Below are 16,580 nucleotides of genomic sequence, written 5' to 3' on the forward strand. Positions count from 1 at the left end.
TTCCGGGTGTAATTTTTTTTCCTTGTGCGTGTGGTTTTGCTTTTGTTTTTTGTTTTTGCTTTTGTGTGTGTGTATGTGTGTGTGTGTGTGTGTGTGTGTGTGTGTGTGTGTGTGTGTGTGTGTGTGTGCGTGTGTGCGTGCGTGTGCGTGTGTGCGTGACCAACTGCAGTGCGAGAGTTGTAATCAATGTCCTCGTACAGACCGTGAATAGATTTGTTAACAGTTCAACATAAGCGCCTGTTTGTCAGATGAAATTATTTACAGGCCAATTGTTATATGCTGTTCTGGTTTCGTTTTGTTTGTTTTTTTATTCTGTTAAAGGTTTACATGGTTTTGTCGCTTTTATTTGTTTTATCTCTTTTATTTGTAATACTAAATAAAGTTTTGACATGTACTATATTTGGGATTGCACTTTCTTAGTAAGGTACATATTCTGGGATTGGGGTGGGTGGGCTGCATATGTTGCATTGGACATTTTTCTAAATGGCATTGAGTATTCATAAATAGAGTTTTGTCGCTTCTGTTTCAAAGAAACCTCGGACAGGTTTGCCTACCCTGCAAGCGCTTGCGCTCCTCTACGCGCAAAAAATGTATAAACCTCGCCTAAGTTTCTGCTAGAACCAGCTGGTCATATCCAGTATCTCTAAACATTGACAGAATGCACCCGTTCATTAATGAAATGAAATGGTAGACACATTTCTCCCTCGTCCAAATGTAAAATATATTCAGACTCTTCATTCAGGATTTCATTGTGCATGTATATTTATAGACACGATTCACTGGAAAGGGGAGGTGTTGAAACGATTTCTTGGGAGTGTTCCCTCCTTGTGATGTTAACCTTGGAGACACCTGTAGACATCCTAGACATATATGCACTCTTAAACGTTGTTATGATTATTAACTGGTTAAAAGTCGTTTCCATATCTTCACCAAATATTTACACAATCTAGAACTCAGAATGTACTGGGCTTCAAAAGTTTGATTTCGCATTGGCCTTGGATACAGGAAGGATTTGAAGACAAACAGAGCTTCAATTTACTTGTAAGAAGAAGCAAAGTCTATTTTTGCAAAAGAGTGATTTCAGAATAGTTCCTGTACTTTTATTTGTTAGTTGTTAAAAGAAATCTTCATATGTGAACCGTATATACTTTATGTCAAAATTAGAACCGTACGAATTACCCTTCAGTTTCATATTTCAGTTTCGTTCCGTTTACTATAACGTGATATGTTTTGAGGTGAAATTTCATTAAAAAAAAAAACCCTACAATATGCAAATAGCGTAAATTAAAACTGAACCATGTATCAGTTATGTTAGACCAGTATAGTAACCTTAAATTCCTCCTTAGTTTAGTAAACAGCCTTCAAGGCATACTCTTGTCCAGCTTTTGTCAGCTGCTAACTGTATATAAACTGAAAACATGTCTTTGTTCCTTTATCGTTCTCTTATTAAGAGGAACTCACTCAGTTGTTAAACACTGTGTTGTACGAGTAGTATAGGTAATGAGAGTTCTGGACCACTTTTCAAAAACCCCCTCTAAAAAGCCTCATTTACTAAATGAGGCTTTGGTGGGACCCTTAGCTCTTGCTACTATTGCCCCTACTACAAAGCCACGCCATCACGTTTACCGTGACTTGGCAGGCGGTAACACTGTGCCGTACGGTACGATCAATAATTCTTCTCTTACAAACCCCCTACCCGGCCCACCCCTCAAGTAGTACATATCCACTTTATCTATGTTGTAAGTTTTGACTGACCATATAGGATCGGTGGCTCGCTTACGGTTATGTTATGTTTATATCAATGAAACAGTTTAATGTGAACCGCCTACGATCTCTTTGGTGTTCATAATAAAAGCTTGCTGGGCTTTTTGTATTCCCTGTGCTATGTACTTTTTTTTCTCGTCCTCGCTGATAGCAGACTTACGAGACTTGGATCGAATATCTTGTTTCATTCCGTTATATTTTTTGAGTTCAGAGAGGATTGAACTAAACTCCTCTTCTGAGATCTTACTGTCAGAGAGTGCCGTGGAAATTCGCTCACTCACTGTGTTGAGTTTTGCTTCGGCCAGAACCCTGATCTCGTCGTGTTTCAATGCCTTACGATTAAGCCTGCGTGATACTAACTTAAGCGCCAACCCTACCAACCCTGCCACCCCAGCCGTTATTTCAATACCTAGCACTATAGGTGCAGCCACGATGGTGGTTAACAACCCAACGCCTGCCGCCCCTAGTCCCATGCTGGTTGCCATAAGGGTAGTGTCAGCCCCATCCACGATATTGAAAGCTCTATTATATTTTTTACATAGTGCTTTCCGCGTGTCACGGTCTTGTTCTAGTTGACGTTTCACATCACATAACTGCCTCAAGCGGAACCCATCTACGGTTTCCAACGTCTTCGCTACTTCCTCTACGACTGGGTACAGACCCATCCTATAATATATATTTTGAAAAATATTTTAATTGGGTTTCAGTTAATAGTCTATCAATGTATTTGAAACCTATAAGGAGTAGATCATAACTAATGATAATAGGTGAGAGGCTAATAGACTTTTCTGTTGTAATAAAAACCCCAGGGAGGCTTATTAAACGTTTTATAGAACCCGTGGGGGTATCCCGTTGTATAATAATACGGCAATATTGTTCTAAGTGTTCGGTAAACCAGTGTATTGACACCCCGGGTAAAAATTGACGTCCTTTCGAGGAGTTTTCCTGGTCAAAATACGTAAACATGACTTCTATGATGATTGTGTAGGGGGAGTATATCTCAAGCTGCCTTTCGTGTAAATAACTACTGCTAAATGTTAATTTACTTTCTATTCCAGAAATTAATCCAATTTTTCCTTCATAAAAATATACCGTGGCTGTTGCTTCATTCCCCGTAATGAAATCCCCGGGCCAGATACCGTTATTCCTTATCTTAGAGATAAACCTCCACTTTTCTTCTTTTAATGTGATATAAGGTGAGGCGAGTGTTAAGTTGATCAGCCATTTGGGTTCTTTTAAATCTGATAACGACACCCGTCTGTACACGTTGTCTTTGAAGTGCAGGATGTATAATTCATCTTCCTCACCAGGCTGATCGAATCCCTCCGTATCTCCCAGGTCGTTAAGCGTAGTGTTGGGATGATGACTGGTCATTATTATACTATTATGATATAATTTCCAACTGGTTTTCTGATAATAATTCAGGGGTTAACTTTATACCCATGAAGTGTATGTTGTCAGGCAGGAAGATATTGATTAGTGATATCTTGTTTTCTACGATCACGTTGACCCCCTGCAGACTGGTCTTGGAGTCGACACCCACCCGCACGTAAACGTTGCAAACTTGAAACTGGTGTCGTTTCACCCACCCGAGTTTGATCCCCTTCACGATCTCGACATCATTCCCCGATGGTTCCCCTAGGTAGACTTTGATGAACAGTGTTGAGTTTGCCGGTAGACTCTCTAGTATCTTAACCACGCCTTCGAATTCAGACACCAACTGCAATTTCACGTTTTGCATGGCCGGTTTACTCGATAGCATGTGGGCTGCTATAGTGTTGACTGGGCTGACGACTATGCTACGTCTCTGAGTTGGGACGTAAGCCACGAGCAGGGTTCCATTGTTCACGACTTTGTTTAGGTGGTTGTCTTTGTTATCCGTGAACACGTAAGGGGAGACGAGTCTAATATTGAGAAACCATTTGTTATCGGGTAACAACACCCACTTGTCATCTTCGGTGAAGACGAGCATATATGGTTTGTTTTTGACGACGGTAGTGCTCTCAAAATCGTCTAAGTCGAACAGTTTACCTCCGAATGATGGGTATATTCTCCAGTTGTCATCACCGGTGTTGACGAGGGCGTACTTAGTGTTGGCTGTTGCTCCTGTGGTATCTATCATATCACTTAGGGCTCCACCGGAGGGGATTTCAACGCGTTTGTAAATGTTGTTTTTCAGTTGCAAGGCGTACGATTTACCATCTACTCCGGGAGCGTCGAAACCGCGTGTGTCTCCGAGGTCGGAGATCCCGATATTGACGCATTTTTTCACTCCGGGTCCTTGTGCGCTGGTCATGTTACATGAAGTGTTAAGCTGAGGTATCCTATATTTACAGGATTATGATTTATATCTAACACCGATATTGTCAGCTCAGGTATGTTGCCCTGGGTTAATTTCTTATACTGCCGTGGTGAAAATGACTCGGTTCTACCGTCGTTGAATTTTTCAGTTTTCACCGGCACTGCTCTCAGTATAGTGGAAGGGTGACCTCCTTGAATGTTATACGTTGTGCTCACCTGACTGAGATGAATGTATAGCTCTCGGTACGGTACTAGGTCGGGTAACTTCGTACCTGTGACGGTTGTTGTTGGTTTTATCTCGTCAGGAGACATACCGAGCATCCTTGCTAATGGTCGGCCGAGCCTCAAAGGGTTTATTCCATTGTTGATTAACACCACTGTACCGTTTGAGTCGTTCATCTTGAGTTCGGCTCCCAGGGGTTTGAAGACCTCATCGTTTAGAGAGCACACGCTGTAGTAGCCGTCAGTTATCTGACTGCGAGTTCCACTGACGAACAGCTTATTGTTGCTGATATTAATGTTAGTCCATTGCGGTAGGTAGGTGATATCGCAGAGTGCGACTTCGAGTTGACCTGACGTGTTATCGATCGCGTGCGTCAGCTGAACGGCCTCACCGCTCGTTATTCCTGGAAGTGTTATGTACATATTATAATATATGAATTATAAATTATAATATGGATTTAGCACACTTGAAAATCGTGGTGAATGCAGATGGTACGGGGTTTAAAACAACCTTTATTGATATCTTTGAAAAGTATGTCGTGTCCGTTAATAACGCGCAGGCGGTGGTAAACTGGAATCAAAACCCAATGCAGTTTTGGCAGAACCAACTAAACTTTGCTGTGTGGTGTGCGACGACAGGGTCGGGTGTGACACCAGACTACGGTATAGACGAACTGAGTAAGGCGGTTATTTTGTTTCATATTTATTATCAAACGAGACGAATATTGAAGGAAATAAGTGCTCCTCTTCCCCAAGATAAAGCGTGGAGTATGACGAATAACCCCTATGATAGACGCGCTTATGAACGTATTTGTGGGGAGTTTGAGATTCCAACGAATAAAGACTTTCGCCTTCCTGGTGTGAACCATGGTCTCGGTATAGTTCTCGTGTACTTCTACAGGTCCGGAACATATTATGCCGGTTCTAAAGATGGTTCATACAACCCAAACCGTCATACATTTACAGGCCCCACAACGAATGAAAAGATCCATGTCAGCTGTATAAAACAAACCAGTCCTGATGCAGCCACAGCCTGGACTAAAATGATCTCAAAAACATCGAAAGGATTCACTCGTGCTGGTACAATACGCTTGAACGACTCGATTCGAACGTACGTGTGGGCGCTGTTGGGTGCGCAGTCGATGACTCGTTCTAACATCCTCGGTAAGGGAACTGCTTACGACGCTCAGACACAATTCGTTTCCAACATTGAGGATGCTATCAATTCTCCAGTTGATCTACCGAGGGCCATCGAACGCTACCAAAACGTGTTAGAATACGCCAGATCGAAAGTCAATTACGTGTTCGGCGTGGGGTTATACATGGCCCCGAGTGATATGCAACTTAGAATAAAAAAAGTGGTGGGTTATAACAACGAAATAGTCATAGCCACGGCGGACCAAAAGTTGGGTATCAACCCCGATATTAACACCCCATATATCCCACACATCCCACCACGTGAAAAGGGTATAGTTGCGCCACCACCGGAGCCTAAAGTTCATGTGGAGGTACCCCCTGGGGGTGTGGGGGTTTCCACCACCTATCAGCAGCATATTGATAATAAAACAGCCTTAGTGATTGGTGGGGTAACTTTGGGACTTATTTGGTTAAAGATTTCTTAGCCGCTACGTACACCAGACCCACCACGGCGACGATGGCTGCCCACAGGTTTTGACTGAGCCACATGGCAGTTTTAGACAGAGCGCTCAACAACCACGAGACGATGCTACCCAGGATGCCGGGAAGGGCTTCGGCGGCTTTACCAGCTAGTTTAGCTAGACCTTCCCCGAGTTTTTTAATCCAGTCTTTAACACCACCACCGCCACTTGGAGTTCCCCCGCCTCCTGTAGACCCAACAGGGGCACCCCCCACCAGTGACACCACCAAGGTTGATATGATGAAACCCAATGCAGTCAGAATGCTGGCGATGGTGATCCCTTGCTCCCGGAATAATATCCGAATCCTGTTGGCTAAAGTTGTATCTTCGTTCAGTATTCTATCGATTGTTTCCCGAATACGACTGATCTGGGATCGAAGATGTTCACGATTCGAGGAAGCGGCTTCCAATCGTGTACGTCTCTCGTCTTCTAAATCGCGTAGTCGTTCATTGATACGATTCTTCATATCATCGTCGTCAGTTTCGGTGAGTTTGGTTTTTTCCCTAGCGATGTGCTCGTCGATTTCGTTCAGTTTCCCCATGTTGTTCACGAGTTCTCCACGCACGCGTTTCACGGCTTCGTCTAAGCCGTACAGTTCCCTTACCGGAAAGTCAAACCCCGGTAACGGTTTGTCCCAGTAGGTGCTCAACAGTTTTTCTATGCTGTCCGAGGCTTCTGTAGCACGCTCTGGCGTCATTTCATCTATAGTGGTGAGGTGGGATCTGGTAGCTTGCAGATCTTCTTTAACGGTCTTAGGTATTGCACCACCGTAATCACGCATGTTTAGATGTTCACGGATAAATTCAGCACCACCATTGCGGCTGGCTAGAGTTGACAAGGCCAGTGGTTTTTTAGTGATCTTGTTAAAGAGGTCAACCTTTGGGGCAGACTTAAGACGTAGAACACCCTTTGTATCAATAAAAAAATCCTTATGGTATCGACCCTGGGGTTCAACGTAGTTTTTATCTCTTCTTAAACTTTTGTAATAATCATTTACCGTTGTTTCTAAAAGTTGTTGGCTCAATGGCAAACTAGTAAATGAGGTCTCCTGCTCATCGGATGCCTGGGCACTATCGCCCCGCATATCATCCATAGGTATGTCTTCATCCATTAGTATTAAAAATATATTTCATTTATATAACAATGTACGGTAGAAAATTAGATCCTTTCAGAAAATTGAGAGAGCCATTAGGTGCCAGAGCCGTGCGACAGTCGGTGACTATCACCAACAATCCCAGCAAGATAGACCAGAATCAAACTCTGCTGGTTAGATTTCCAAACCTTGGTGAGAATGACCTCATTGTACCAGGCACTGTTCGACTGGCGTTCAATATCACGTTGACCTCCGACAACGACAAACGCGAGCTAGTGCGGAACGTGGGTCGAGCTATCATCAAGAAAACGACAGTCAAGATCAGCGGTAACGAGGTACTGAGCATCGACGACAGCGACGTGTTTCACTGCTACAAGGATCTCTGGAAAAGCGAGAGAGAACGAGTCAATGATGTGTACCAGGGTATCAGCAAATCAACCCGGGCGCGCATAGGATACGTCTTCACGCAAGACCAACAAGACAAGCTATCGGACGGTGAAAAGGCCATCGCTCTCGCATACGGGAATCGATTCTGCGTGCCGCTCGACTTCGAGTTGCTCACGGGACACGCGCCGTTTTACCAGGCCGCACTGGGTGATAGGCTCGAATACGAGCTCACGTTTAACGACTATAGTAAAGTAGTGCGTACGCCGAACGGTGATGAGGCCAGTTATACCATAGACAACATCTCTCTGGAGTTCGACATGGTCACTAGCCCGGAGCTGGCCAGGCAGGTTCGAAGCCAGTACTCTGGGAAGATGGCTATACTGTACGATCGCGTACTGAGGCATAGATCAGTCGTGCGAGATAAGAGCGACACTGTGTGGAATATCAACCTGAACGTGCCGGCGCGATCGATGAAAGGTATCCTGGTCGTCCCCGTGGAGGATTACGATCCATTCCGGAGGGACAGCGAGAAGTTTTTCAACCCCGAGATTGAAAAGGTGGAAGTGACCATCGAGGGCGTGCCCAACCAGCTGTTCAGTCATGGTATGAGACCACACCAGCAGTGGGATGAGATAAAAAAGCTACCAGTGGGGGACTACATAACAAAGGACCTGGACCTCGGCTCTGTGCAGATCGGTGAATACCTGACCACCAAGTACGCCCTATGGTTGGACATGCGATCCACGGATGATGATAAACTGCACGGTAGCGGGCGTCGTATAGATAACGGCAGCGAAGGGATAACCATCCAGATTAATAAGAAGGCTCAAACCGCTGGTAAGTTGAAATTATATCTGTACGTTATTATGGACGCGCAACTTAATATAGACAATGGGAGATTCGTGCAAGCCATCTACTGATGGGGGGTACCCCCCCACACCCCCCAACAATAAACTGCCCCACCTCCCCACTGACCCACACTGCGCTATCATATGCGGGCAGACTGGTTGTGGGAAGACAGTTTTCGTGTTGGATATGTTGGAGGGTTACTACAAGGATGTGTTCGATAACATCGTTATCATATGCCCTACTCTGAGCATGAATAAAACGTACGCGCGACCTTGGGTGATGACGGACCCTGACGTACACAAAATCGACCCTGGAACACGCCTGCAGGACTGGTTGAAAGCTCTTCACGAGAAATTTAAAGGGGAACCGACGCTGTTTATACTGGACGACTGCAGCGCTAATCGCGAGATAACAAAAAAGAGAGACATGCTATCGTACCTGGCCTTCTCCGGCCGACATGCAAATCACAGCGTCTGGGTGCTAACGCAGAAGTTCAACTCGGTGTTGAAAGACCTCAGGGAGCAGACGCGATGGGTGGCCTTATTTCACTGCAAGGATAGGGATTCGTTTGAGGAGTGTTTGAGAGAGAACGATGTGATGAGTAAATTAGAACGGGAACGGGTGAAGAAACAGCTCGCTGAAACTAAACACGCTAAGCTCGTTCTAAAGACCGACCAACCAGTAGCATATATAGTATGCTAAGCAAAGCTAAGCAAAGCTAAGCTAAAGCTAAGCAAAGCTAAGCAAAGCTAAGCAAAGCTAAGCAAAGCTAAGCTAAAGCTAAGCAAAGCTAAGCATATAGCTATGATATTCGAAGTATTTGTCGTGTGCAACTTAACTTTCATTTCTCTGTGTTTTGCCTGTATCGGGTATTATATAGTTAAAACTAAATCTTACTTGTTATATTATAAGATGGAGTGTGAGGAATTGCTCGAACAATTGTCACCTGCAGGCCCCACTGATGACAAGCGAGAGAAACTGGTGGCGTTGGCTGTTGGCGGCAAAGCCAAACATTACTTTGGAGACTACACCCCGGATAAAATTAATAAAATGTCAGCCGAAGAAATCGATAAGCTGTACGCTAGATACGAGTCCCGACTCGGAGCAGAAATGACAAAGACAATAGGATCGGCTATGACCCAGATATACACCGGTATTGTGTCACATTTCCTTCCCATTCCACCAGAGCGCCGACTTTACCTGTGGGAGGACCTAGATAAAGACCCTTTTATCGAACACGCCGTGAGCTCTATCAGCTGCGGGCTGTACCACAAATATGGTATGTTGTTGGCTCCAGTGACGGCGGCGATTATCACGGCAAAACATTGTCAATTTGAGAGAAAGAATAATAATAATATTATAGATGGATGCTGCACAGGAGGAGACCCCAGTGGATTCACAGGAACCAGTGACGGTGGAGACCCCAGTGGTGGTACCCCCAACAGTAACCAGACAGAAGAATCCTAAGAGAGTAGCTGCCGGTAAAAAACGGTGGTGTAACCAACATAAAGTGACAAATCCAACCCGACTGTTGTTGGCTGTAGGCGTAACTGCTGCCTTGGCTATCTCGTGGTTATACACACGTGTGGGGGTATCCCCCACACCCCCTGCCGGTGAGGTAACCCCCAAGCCGCCGGCAGGCCCCACTGTTGATCCGCATATCATGTTATAATTTTAATATTTTATATCATATACATAATGTCTGAGGGGAAAACGTTCGTCAACGACGCATACCACGCCACAGTGGTAGCCAGTCTAGCCGTAGGGTACGCTCGGTTGACTAAAATGGTGCTTAAACAACCAACTATCAAGCTAGATTTCAACCTGCAGGATATGGGTATGCTCATAATGAACCTTGGTATGGCGATGGCCACAAAAGACATCCTAGTAAAACAAGGAATAATACCTGATAATATAATGAAATAAATATAGGGATGGCCACGATAGCTATGATGGTCGGTGGGGCGTTAGTGAATGCCCTGGCATTTTCCGGGAGTAATTTCCTCTTCTCGAAACTACGAGATGATCACGCGGCTGAAATACAGGAAGAAAGGAAGCGACACGATCTCGCTACTGAGAAATTACAAAGAGCACAGGCCGAGTACGCTAAAAAACGCCTCCAGAGGATCGATTTTATTAATGAACAACTCAAGCGTGAAAACCATGCCATTAAAACATTCTACGATGTCGATGAAGGAATGAAAGAATACTACCTACTAACTGGTAAACAATTAGAACCGCTCAATGAACCCACACTCGCTCAGTACTACACACCATCCAAGGGACAAATGAATCGTGAACTGGGCTTCATAGTGTTGGGTATAGCAGCTACTGCGTTGGTTGCGAAGCAATTAAACTAAAATACCTATATAAGTAAACATGAGACCCGCTCCATACCGATGCGAATATATACTTATGGGGAAGACCGAGGCCTGTGGTAGGAAATGCAGGAATCAGGGGTTCTGTTGTTTCCATATGGGAAGTCCTAACTACACGTGTTCTGTGTGTGGTATCGGGGTTAAAGGGCACTACTGTTTATGTAAAGCTCACGGAGCGAACGTAGTCAGACATCAACTCATATACGAGAATAAAAAAGGCTACATAAAAGAACGTAGGCGACTGCTCAAGATAGACTCCAATTAGAGATTATACACACCTATGTATAGCTATGTCTGTGGAAAACATATTCAAATATGAACTGGCTTTATGGGGCAGCTTCAGATTTAAGATAATAGTGGACGTGGTATGGATTAAAGAGGGTGTTAAGTATACTCACCCCTTCGAATGGGAGCGGGATATCACGTCTCAATACCATATAGAACGTTTTTCGAGTATAAGTGAATACAAGGAATACTATACCCAAGGCGAGTACTGGATTGAAACAGCCACACTATATATTTTACCAGGTACGTGGGACGATTTGACAGAATGTCTAGAATTGTACCCGGTCACCAGAAAATATTTTTTAAGAGTTACCTCCCCTTTACTGTGAACCAATTAGACATTAGTTCTCTTAGGTGTAAACACGATGTCTACTGTAAGCGAGCTCAAGAGGGTCGCAAAACAGAGAGGTGTTATCGGGTATTCTAGAATGCGGAAGTCAGCATTGTTGAGATTACTAGGTTTAGAAGCCCCTCCTACGGTAAAACAATTAAAAGCTCAAGCAAAACAGCTTGGACACACGGGTTATTCAAACCTGGGGAGAGCCGGGTTAACCGCATTGTTATCACATGCCCCCGTAGCAAAACCTCTCACTGTAAAACAATTAAAAGCCGAGGCACACGATTTGGGTTTAGGTGGGTATTCCCGTATGAGGAAACCACAGCTTTTAGAATTATTACGACAGAATAGAGCTATTGACCTACAGTTCGTGCGCACTAAGCACGCTGTAGGCAACTATTTAGGAAGTTGGCGCATGCACGTTGATAGAAACATAGACATTACAGATATCAAGCCTCTGATAGCTGATAAGGTCAACCAGGAACTAAATAACCTAGGAAGTATCAAGTTTCAGATCACAGTGAAAATGTCGCTCGATAAGGAGGGCACCACAGGGGTCACTGAGTATTTGCAACCTTACTTCCGAGGCCAACAAGAGGTCGTCACACATACAGAGACCATTGACGCATCAATCGATACCAGTTTTCAGCAGATACGAGAATACCTAGAACGCTACACGCACATGGGGTCCGGGTGGGCTGTGGATAAAATCGATAACGTCTATCTAGACATAGCTAAATACGTGCCGTTCAGAGGCGGGTCATACCTAGCCTTACCCCCCTACTATAGGAACAAACATGCCATAGTAAACGTTAAGAATAGAGGAAACGATTGCCTGAGGATATCTATCAGGTCAGCCTTATTTCCAGCTGCCACTCATTCAGATAGGCTTTCTAGCTATCCCCAAGATGATGGGCTTAATTGGGATGGTATAGATGAACCCACCCCCATATCCCAGATCACTAAAGTAGAAAAACAGAATAATCTGGCTATAAATGTCTTTGGGCACGAAGGTAATACAATAATAATACACAGGGTCAGCACGGTGAAGGATTGCCAAGTTATCAATATATTCATGATCCAGCGAGGTGAAAAGTATCACTACACATGGATAAAACATCTCAGCCGGTTGTTGCACGACCAGTCGAAACACAATGGGGAAAAACATTTTTGTGTACGATGTCTACACGGTTTCAGTCGAGCTGATTTATTAGAATCCCACCGGGATGATTGCCAAGGTGTGGGGCAGACGGCCATACGAGTCGACATGCCTAAGGAAGGTGAAAATATCCTAAAATTCAGTAACCACAAGAACCAAATGTCTGTACCTTATATTATATACGCCGACTTCGAAGCCTTAGTTGTGGGTGGGGATTCCCCCACACCCCCTAGTGGGGGTAGCTTCACCCACAAGACACAAGAGCATAAAGCCTGTTCGTTTGGATATATTGTCGTCCGTTGTGACGGGGAAACGAAAGCTCCGGTAGTGTATAGGGGCCCTGACGCGGCTGAAAGGTTTCTAAAGTGCTTGCAGGAGGAAGAAAAAATTATTAGGAATACATTGTATAGAATCGCTCCCATGCGTATGACCCGAGCCGACAGGCTAGCTCACGCTAGTAGCACTAACTGTCACGTGTGTGACTCACCGCTTAACGGTGATTCGGTGAGAGATCACTGTCACATAACTGGTAAGTATAGAGGCGCCGCTCACAACGCGTGCAACCTCAAGCTTAAAATCAACCCTAAGACAATAAACATCCCCGTTGTCTTTCACAACTTGAGAGGGTACGACTCACACTTGATCATGCAGGCCATCGCGAAAATCGATGGTAATATATCGTGCATCCCCAACAACATGGAGAGATACATCTCCTTCAGTTTAAACGGACTTAGGTTCATTGACTCTTTTCAGTTCCTCCTGTCGTCACTCGACAGTCTGGTCAAGGCCAACAATACCTTCCCTATCACCGATCGATACACAGACGCCGAGACTAGACCCCTGCTTATGAGGAAGGGTGTGTACCCCTATGAGTACATGGATAACTGGGCTAAGTTCACCGAGACCAGACTACCTCCTATCGACTGCTTTTATAGCAAGCTGAATGAGGCGTCCGTCTCACGAGACGATTACTCGCACGCGATTAACGTATGGAATAAACTGGGTTGTAAGAACCTGGGCGATTATCACGACCTGTACTTGAGGACAGACGTACTGCTGTTAGCCGACGTGTTTGAAACGTTCAGGCGGACATGTTTAAAGCAGTATAAACTCGACCCCGCATGGTATTACACCAGCCCAGGTCTGTCGTGGGACGCCTTGCTTAAAAAGACCGGAGTTAATTTAGAATTGCTCACAGATTACGACATGCACCTATTCATTGAGAAAGGCTTGCGAGGTGGGATTTCCATGGCATCCAAACGATACGCGAAAGCAAATAATCAATACGTGAAAGGTTACGATCCTAACAAACCAACCAATCACATTCTCTACCTCGACGCAAACAACCTGTACGGCTGGGCCATGAGTCAGTATCTACCTACAGGGGGATTCGAATGGGTACCCCACGTTGATGTTATGAGCATTGCACCAGATTCGAACAAAGGTTATATCCTCGAGGTTGACTTAGAGTATCCCAAGGCATTACACGCATCGCACAACAGCTATCCCCTTGCACCCGAACGTATGAGGGTTAACCCAGACTGGATGTCTGAGTATCAACATAACTTGTCAGGTGGTCGTGTGACAGACGTTGAAAAACTCGTGCCTAACTTAATGAATAAGACCAAGTACATCGTTCACTATCGCAACCTACAGCTGTACCTGTCGTTGGGTATGAGGCTGACCAAAATACACAGGGTGCTCATGTTCGACCAGAGCCCATGGATGGAGCCCTACATCAGAATGAACACAGACCTACGAAAAAAAGCCACCAGTGATTTCGAGAAAAATCTCTACAAGCTCATGAACAACTCGGTGTTTGGTAAGACTATGGAGAACCTGAGGAAACGCGTGACCGTGAAGCTGGTTAGATCTAGTGAGGAAGACAAGCTCAGGAAATTGATAGCCAGTCCGGCATTCAACCGTAGCAAGATATTCACAGACGACCTGGCTGCCATACACATGAAGAAAAGCCACATAAAATTCAACCGGCCTGTTTACGTGGGGATGAGCATCCTCGATTTATCCAAACACCTGATGTACGACTTTTACTACAACGAGCTCAAGAAACAGTACGGCGACAGGTGTGAAGTGCTGTACACTGACACGGATTCCCTGCTGATGGAGATTCGAACCGAGGACGTGTACGAGGACATGAAAAAACACATCGATTTATACGACACCAGCGACTACCCTAAGACCCATGCCATGCACAGTACGGTAAATAAAAAGGTCCTAGGTAAGATGAAGGACGAGTGTGCTGGCACGCCCATAGCCGAGTACATAGGTTTGAGGCCTAAGATGTACTCCATACTGAAAGCCGACAATAGCGAGATCCGGAAGGCTAAGGGGGTTAAGAAGTATGTGGTGAAACAACACATCAAACACGCCAGATTCAAGGAAGCCCTGTTCAAGACCCGTACCTTTAGACATAAAATGAACACACTTAGAAGTGATGGGCACAAGATATACGGACTGACTATAAACAAGACGTCCCTATCGCCTATGGACACGAAACGTTGGATAGCTATTGATGGGATAAACACATACGCGTATGGACATGAAAAAATTTGAGTCTATTTACTACAGCCCGCGTGGGTACTGGAAAGGAGCTAGCGCAGTAGATAAGCTAGCTAAACTAGCGCGAGTACCCCCGGAGGAAGCCAAAGCGTGGCTTGAAAAACAAGCCCTGTGGCAGATCTATTTGCCTGCACCACGCTACGTACCTAGAAGGAGGTTCGGTATTAACATACCTAATAGCATTCACCAGGCAGACCTACTGTTCCTACCCCACGATAAGAGGTACAAGTATGCCTTAACCGTAGTGGACGTAGCCAGTCGTTACAAGGAAGCCGAACCCTTGACCACGAAAGATTCGGCCCAGGTAGCCAGAGGATTTGAACGTATATACAAACGCAGCCCGCTGACGTGGCCAACAGAGCTGCAAGTTGACCCCGGACGGGAGTTCATGGGTGCCGTGTCACAACTGCTAGCCAAACACGATACAAAGGTCAGGCGTGGCACGGCCGGAGCCCATCGCAGCCAAGCCATAGTTGAGAGATTTAATAGGACTTTAGCTGAGCGCTTGTTCGGCTATCAGTATGCTAGGGAGATGGCCACCCCTGGAAAACGATCGACCGAATGGGTCACGAGGTTACCCGAGGTGGTGTCGGCAATCAACCATGAAGTCACCCGTCTCACCGGTAAGAAACCGGCAGACGCTATCAAACTAAAATTAATAGTTGCAGAGTCGGCCGCTCCATTGCGTGGGAAGGAGAAACAGATACCGGATAGGGCCCTAGTGAGGTATCTATACCAGCCGGGGGAACACGAGGGCGATAGCCGTAAGCGAGCCACCGATCCTATATGGTCGGTCAAAACTTACAACATAGATAAAGTGGATATGAAAGCCGACGAACCTAACTTGTACTACTTGAGGGATGGGCCGGGTAGGGGTTTTGTAAGAGAAGAATTATTGATCGTGCCGTACGGCACAGTGTTACCGCCTGCCAAGTCACGGTAAACGTGATGGCGTGGCTTTGTAGTAGGGGCAATAGTAGCAAGAGTTAAGGGTCCCACCAAAGCCTCATTTAGTAAATGAGGCTTTTTAGAGGGGTTTTTTGAAAAGTGGTCCAGAACTCTCATTACCTATACTACTGTACGTGTACTATAGGTCTCTTTCAAATTGTGACGTTTTTGTTATCACATCTTATACATCAGGCTCTTTTGAGGAAACCGTTTTTGTGAACATACATGGAATGTATGTATTTATGTGACGCCTCGATCAATTTGATAGTGTATTTCGTGTTATCTTCTTTGTCTTAGGAGCAAGCCATGATGTTTTGATTGAATTATTTTTCGCGATAATTTAAAGTTCATTTTAAAGCACATGCCATAGCATCGCTGTAGTAAATGGACAGTGCCCCAAACTCTATAATGAGTATCTTATCACTCTTTAAGTAGACGTAAGGATAGTAGTATGTGAATGTGCGTCACGACCTATCCTCTTTATATGAATTAAAGAAAGATACAGTCTTTTTTCAAAGGAGAGTTTGAAAATGGTCGTTTATAAACGGAAATGATCAGATATTTCCCCAATTGAGATATGATTAGAAATATGTTTATTTTTTACGACATGCCAAATGCC

The sequence above is a fragment of the Haliotis asinina genome, chromosome 3, assembly GCF_037392515.1.
Source record: "Haliotis asinina isolate JCU_RB_2024 chromosome 3, JCU_Hal_asi_v2, whole genome shotgun sequence".
Taxonomy (NCBI): domain Eukaryota; kingdom Metazoa; phylum Mollusca; class Gastropoda; order Lepetellida; family Haliotidae; genus Haliotis; species Haliotis asinina.